The following is a 7,500-nucleotide window of genomic DNA, read 5'->3' as shown; positions in this document are numbered from 1 at the left end:
CTAAGTATTCGCAGAAATCATTGATAAAGGGATTTACCAAGATATGGAAGATTAACAGGAATGTACCGAGAAAAAAAATGAAAGAATAACAGCAATATACCGAGGAAAATATGAAAGAATAACAGCAGTGTACTGAGAAACAATGAAAGAATAACAGCAATGTACCTTGGAAAAAATGAAAGAATAACTGCAATGTACCGAGAAAAAAAATGAAAGAATAACAGCAATGTACCGAGGAAAAAATGTAAGAATAACAGCAGTGTTCTGAGAAAAAATGAAAGAATAACAGCAATGTACGGAGGAAAAAATGTAAGAATAACAGCAGTGTTCTGAGAAAAAAAATGAAAGAATAACAGCAATGTACCGAGAAAAACAGAATGAAAGAATAACAGCAATGTACCGAGGAAAAAAATGAAAGAATAACAGCAATGTACCGAGGAAAAAATGAAAGAATAACAACAGTGTACTGAGAAAAAAAATGAAAGAATAACAGTAATGTACCGAGAAAAAAAGAAAGAATAATAGCAATGTACCGAGGAAAAAATGAAAGAATAACAGCAGTGTACTGAGGAAAAAATGAAAGAATAACAGCAGTGTACTGAGAAAAAAATGAAAGAATAACAGCAGTGTACTGAGGAAAAAATGAAAGAATAACAGCAGTGTACCGAGGAAAAAATGAAAGAATAACAGCAATGTACCGAGGAAAAAATGAAAGAATAACAGCAGTGTACTGAGAAAAAAATGAAAGAATAACAGCAGTGTACTGAGGAAAAAATGAAGGAATAACAGCAACGTACCGAGGAAAAAATGAAAGAATGACAGCAATGTACCGAGGAAAAAATGAAAGAATAACAGCAGTGTACTGAGAAAAAAATGAAAGAATAACAGCAGTGTACTGAGGAAAAAATTGAAAGAATAACAGCAGTGTACCGAGGAAAAAATGAAAGAATAACAGCAGTGTACTGAGAAAAAAATTGAAAGAATAACAGCAGTGTACTGAGGAAAAAATGAAAGAATAACAGCAATGTACCGAGGAAAAAATGAAAGAATAACAGCAGTGTACTGAAAAAAAATGAAAGAATAACAGCAGTGTACTGAGGAAAAAATGAAAGAATAACAGCAGTGTACCGAGGAAAAATTGAAAGAATAACAGCAGTGTACTGAGGAAAAAATGAAAGAATAACAGCAGTGTACCTAGGAAAAAATGAAAGAATAACAGCAATGTACTGAGGAAAAAATGAAAGAATAACAGCAATGTACCGAGGAAAAAATGAAAGAATAACAGCAGTGTACTGAGAAAAAAATGAAAGAATAACAGCAGTGTACTGAGGAAAAAATGAAAGAATAACAGCAGTGTACCGAGGAAAAAATGAAAGAATAACAGCAGTGTACCTAGGAAAAAATGAAAGAATAACAGCAATGTACTGAGGAAAAAATGAAAGAATAACAGCAATGTACCGAGGAAAAAATGAAAGAATAACAGCAGTGTACTGAGAAAAAAATGAAAGAATAACAGCAGTGTACTGAGGAAAAAATTGAAAGAATAACAGCAGTGTACCGAGGAAAAAATGAAAGAATAACAGCAGTGTACCTAGGAAAAAATGAAAGAATAACAGCAATAAACCGAGAAAAAATATGAAAGAATAACAGCAATGTACCGAGAAAAAAAGGAAAGAATAACAGCAATAAACCGAGAAAAAATATGAAAGAATAACAGCAATGTACCGGGAAGTATTTTTATTTTGAGAATGGAGATTGGAAAGAGATAGAAATGAAAAAGGATCTTTATATTTGTTTTGTTGACTTAGAAAAGATACTATAACAGATAAATATTGATTGAAATGAATCTATTTTATTTTTCATTTGAAAACTGCGACGCAGGTCACGGTTAATTTTTTACGATCTGTAAGTGAATTCAAAGTTTTCGTTTGGATATATTAGAGCAGAAACGTCTTTATGGTTTACAGTGAAGAGGATTTGGAATAAGATTTAATTCCTTACTGCCTTTGAAAAGTGGATTCGTTAAGTTAGTTTCGTACATCAATTGAATTCTTTAAAAAAAAAAAAAAAAAAAAAAATCTTAGTTGTGTCTGCCCGTGGTTGCCTCACAAACACGAATTCAAAAAGATGTAAAAATAATATATTCTCTAATTTCACCCCTTAGTTTATTAAATTCAGAAATAGGAAAATAAACAAAATGATGAGTGTCTTACATAAGAGAGAAAATTCAATCTTTTTTTCAATTATCAAATTTCCTTTCCTCACTTGGCTATTTTCCCTGTTGGAGCAACTGGGCTTGTAGCATCCTGCTTTTCCAACTAGGGTTGTAGCTTAGCAATTGATAATATCAACGTTAGACGTTGGGACGCAACAGGTTGTGATAGAGAAATTAGTTGTTAATAACTCATTCAGGAAATTGAATAAAAAAAGGACCACTACAAAATCGTAATGTAATCACACATATTCGCAGCAAAGAAAGTATGATTAATCATAATCAAATATGGACAACCATGCAAAACTACTCTCGGGTTTTAATTAAGTGAAAAAAAGGAGACTCGTCCAAAAATATCTTATTTTTAAAAGACGCGAAGCTAGAAAACAGGCTCATGGCTGAAATGGAACACTAATAATGTCATTTTACGAGATTCGCCCTTCTTCTATTCCAAATTAGCCTCTCTCTCTCTCTCTCTCTCTCTCTCTCTCTCTCTCTCTCTCTCTCTCTCTCTCTCTCTCCACTGGGGTGTTTTCCATTTTGGAATGGAAATGGAATATAAATGTGAAACAAATTTCATATTATCGTAGTTTGTATGATCATATTGTTTTTGTGTTTATATATATATATATATATATATATATATATATATATATATATATATATATATATATGTATATATGTATATTCTATATGTGAATATATATATATATATATATATATATATATATATATATATATACATATATATACAGTATATATATATATATATATATATATATATATATATATATATATATATATATATATATATATATATATATATATATATATATATACCGCTTCTGATGTATTGAACATATGAGAATCGCTCTTATTCTTATTGTTATTACTTGCTAAGATAAAACCCTATTTGGAAAAGCAGGGTACTATAAGCCCCAAGGGCTCCAACAGGGAAAAATAGCTCAGTGAGGAAAGGAAACAAGGAAAAATAAAATATTTTAAGAACAGTAACATTAAATTAATATTTCTTACATAGACTATAAAAACTATAAAAAAAAAAAACAAGAGGAAGAGAAATAAAATAGAATAGTGTGCCCGAGTGTACCCTCAAGCAAGAGAACTCTAACCCAAGACAGTGAAAGACCATGGTACAGAGGCTAGGGCACTAGCCAAGACTAGAGAACAATGGTTTGATTTTGGAGTGTCCTTCTCCTATAAGAGCTGCTTACTATAGCTAAAGAGTCTCTTCTACCTTTACCAAGAGGAAAGTAGCCACTGAACAATTAGAGTACAGTAGTTAACCGCTTGGTTGATGAAGAATTCTTTCCGAAAAGTTATGTTCTTGATATTGAAATGAGATTAAATTCGTTCAGTTTCAGTATTCATTTAAACGATATTTTACCGAAATGATTGAATGAAGGAAATAGGTAATTATTGGAAAGTGTTTTATCAAAGAGGTACTTCCAAGTCACCTTTTTAAGGCAATGAATTTTATGACTGAATTCATGTTGTGGACAGGATGTCAGAAAACTTCAAGCCAATCAATCAATCAATCATTCATGATGTACAATAGATAAAAGGACATTTTAACCCTTTCACTGCCATTGGTGACTTTGTTAAAATTTGAAAAAAAAAAAAATAAATCTTTTAAAATCTTCCAAACTATAGAAAGGGGGTTCAAGTCAAACTCAGACTCGATAGTGCCATTAGTATCTGCAACCTTACCATCCTTGTGAGCTAAGGTTAGGGGGTTTTGGGGGTGCCTGTAGGTTTATCCGCTGAGTCATCAGCAGCCACTGCCTGCCCCTCCCTGCGCCTAGCTTGGGTGGAGAGGAGGCTTGGGCGCTGGTCATATAAGATATAGTCAGTCTATAGGGCATTTGTCCTGATTGCTAGGGCAATGTCACTGTCCCTTGCCTCTGCCATTCATCAGCGACCTTTAAACCTTTAAATGAAAAGGTCTTGATATGAGCTTTCGAATAAATATCAATAAGAGAGGGTTTGTTTGGTCTTGAAGGACTTCTTTGCTACATCACAAGTTTCATTAAATTCACCACTGGCACTGAAAGGGTTAAAAGGTATTTTCTGTTCATTTGTAGTAGCCTGGTCTTCAAAAGCGTGCATCACCAACCGAGGGAATTAATTTATTGAGAAAGATAATTTAGCCAAATGATAAGGACCTTAAGAGTAAGTTCGTCTTCCCATTGAATGATAAGTCGTTGCAAAAATGAGTAAAAGGCTAATGCATTTCGTCGAGGAAATTATCGACTTTCGATTTCCATTTGTCTTCGGATGTAGATTCAGTGATTCAGCATTGTAATGGGACTTCAGCAGACCTCATGTTACTCTGAGAGAGAGAGAGAGAGAGAGAGAGAGAGAGAGAGAGAGAGAGAGAGAGAGAGAGAGAGAGAGAGAGAGAGAGAGAGAGAGAGGAAAATTAGAATACCGTGGAAAAACTTTATCTCACGCATTTCCTTGAAAACGAATGATTACTTTAAAGGTTTAAAGGCCACTCATGAATGACAGAGGCAAGGGACAGTGACATTGGCCTATCGAGCGCGACAATGCCCTAGAGACTGAAAATACATACATAGACGAATGATTTTTTTAAACGTTTAAATGCCGCTCATGAATGGCAGAGGCAAGGGACAATGTCACTGTCCCTTACCTCTGTCATTCATGAGTGACCTTTAAACCTTTAAGAGCGGTGTTTGTCACTTATCCCCTCTCGGATCAAGAAGGGATCTCTTAACAGGTGCCTTGAAGTATTTTCAAGGAGAATTTCAAGGATATAAAAACAAGGGCAAAAACACTTTACATATAAATTTCTTCACAAGTTATTCGGAAAATGCTGAGTTTGAGCATCGCCTTGAAATAACTTTGTTAGGGTGTTTCTTTCCATATTAAGAGGTTGAATATTATGGTTTGGTGATAGTTTGTGGTTGCTGAGAATCTGAGAATTATACTTACTTTACCTCTACTTCGGAATATATTGTAATGTACGCGTTAGATTCATAAAACTGCTTGACAAGCAATTATATAAAACTTTACTGGGTACTTTCACAGAAAACAAAGATATGCACACACAATTGTGTACATATATACATATGTTTATGTGTGTCTGTATGTGTATATATTTGTATATATACACGCATTTGTATACATACATATACATGTGTATGTGTGTCTGTATATGTTTATATATGTATATATATATATGTATGTATTTTATGTATATATATGTTTGTATATATATATACATATATACCTCGGGATCAGAGTCCTAAGGGGGAATCAACGCAAAAATAATAGCTTATGGTCGGCCGGGGAATCGAACTCTGGTTCAGAAAACTGGTACGGCAATGCCATAGCATTCAGCAATTTTGTTTCCTGGACCAGAGTTCGATTCCCCGGCCGGCCCAAAGCTATTATCTTTGAGTTGACTCCCTCTTGGGTCTCTGACCCTGAGGTATATGAGAGAATCCAGATATTAAAGTAGTTTAAAGGTTTAAAGGTTGCTCATGAATGGCAGAGGCAAAGGACAGTGTCATTACCCTATCAAGCAGGACAATGCCCTAGAGACTGACCATATTATATATGATCAGCGCCCAAGGCCCCTCTCCACCCAAGCTAGGACCAGGGAGGGTCAGGCAGTGGCTGCTGACTCAGCAGATAGACATATAGGCTCCCTCAACCCCCCCCCCCCCCATCCTTAGCTTACAAGGATGGTGATGTTGCAGTGACCAAAGAAACTAACAAGTTTAATAGGGACTCGAACCCCAGTCTGGCGTTCACCAGTGAGGAACATTACCTTATAAGCCACCACAACTCTTAGATATATGGCTTATTTGAATAGGAAAAGCACGTTTATATTTACAAAGTTTATCATATATATAAGTATGTATATATATATATATATATATATATATATATATATATATATATATATATATATATATATATTATATATATATATATACTATATATATATATATATATATGTGTGTGTGTATATATATATTTATATATATATATATATACAGTACATATAATATATATATATATATATATGTGTGTGTGTGTGTGTGTGTGTGTGTGTGTGTGATCCTATGCTGGTTTATCACTCTTTATTCCAGATAATAAATGAAAAATAAGCGAAGAAATTATCTGACGTCTTGTTATTGTCGCGAGAGTCAATATTTAAAGATACCTGGTTTCCGAGAAAATGACCAATTAAGTTTGGTATATTTACTTGTCAAGGAGGCTTTATCCGTCTAAAAGTCTTTATTATATGATATTACAGGGTTAAGGTAAAGTAATAATAATAATATGAAAGGTAATAAATATAATTATAGTAATAAAAAAATTCTCCATTGCCTATCCGTCCATAAGTCTATATTGTATGATATTAAAGGGTTAAGGTAAAGTAATAATGATAATATGAAAGGTAATAAATATGATTATGGTATTAAAAAAAATTCTCCATTGCCTATCCGTCCATAAGTCTATATTGTATGATATTAAAGGGTTAAGGTAAAGTAATGATATTAATATAAAAGTTAATTGATATAATGATGATAATAAAAGTAAATTTCCAATGAATGTTTTCCTCCGAGCATTTACTGTTTTTAAATGTCTAACTTGTTTTACTTTTCTTCTAAAATCATAATTAGCTTGAAATATATTTTGAATTTAGGTTGAAACATTCACCTGTTTGGCAAAAGTATTCAAAATTGTTTCAAAAGAAGAATTTCTGTTTAGAAAAAAAAAGTCCATTAATTTTTCCTTCATCTTTCTCCGAGCTTTGATTAAGGAAGACTATGTTGACGTCATCAAATCATCATCTCTGTCCCTCTGCGAGCGAGATGCGCTATAGTGCTATACTAAGAAGTTCTTTGGGAAATTCATCGGGAATATCGTTCACCGTAATATTGAATTGAACTGCCGACATCAAGCTGATTTATTATTTTTTTTTTTTTCTGACATCAAGCTTTTTTTTTTTTTTTTTTTTTTTTTTTTTTTTTTTTTTTTTTTTTTTTTTTTTTTTTTTTGAAAATTCTGTAAAAATTTTCAGTTATAAAAATTTTTCACTTGTTTGATATTTTCAAGACGTTTATTTATACCAGGTGCAGTTAACAGTGATACAATAGTGCCAAAATAGTGTTACAAAAGAGTTTGAATTTTTCCCTTATGTAAAATAGACTTGATCCCCTCCAGCCATTTTGTTTCCATTAATTTTACAATTTTTCCGAGCAGAGATTTTCCTTTTTTTGGTCCTCATATAT

General features: G+C 32.7%; 1 protein-coding gene across 1 annotated transcript in view; it reads left to right on the top strand.

The window, feature by feature from the left end:
- LOC137634727 (uncharacterized) overlaps positions 1-7,500 on the top strand; it is an 81,276-nt gene that overhangs the window by 35,375 nt on the left and 38,401 nt on the right. The window lies entirely within an intron of this gene.

This window comes from Palaemon carinicauda, chromosome 45, assembly GCF_036898095.1.
Source record: "Palaemon carinicauda isolate YSFRI2023 chromosome 45, ASM3689809v2, whole genome shotgun sequence".
Taxonomy (NCBI): Eukaryota; Metazoa; Arthropoda; class Malacostraca; order Decapoda; family Palaemonidae; genus Palaemon; species Palaemon carinicauda.
Note: the sequence above shows the minus strand (reverse complement) of the source record. Positions and strands in the feature narration are given on the sequence as shown.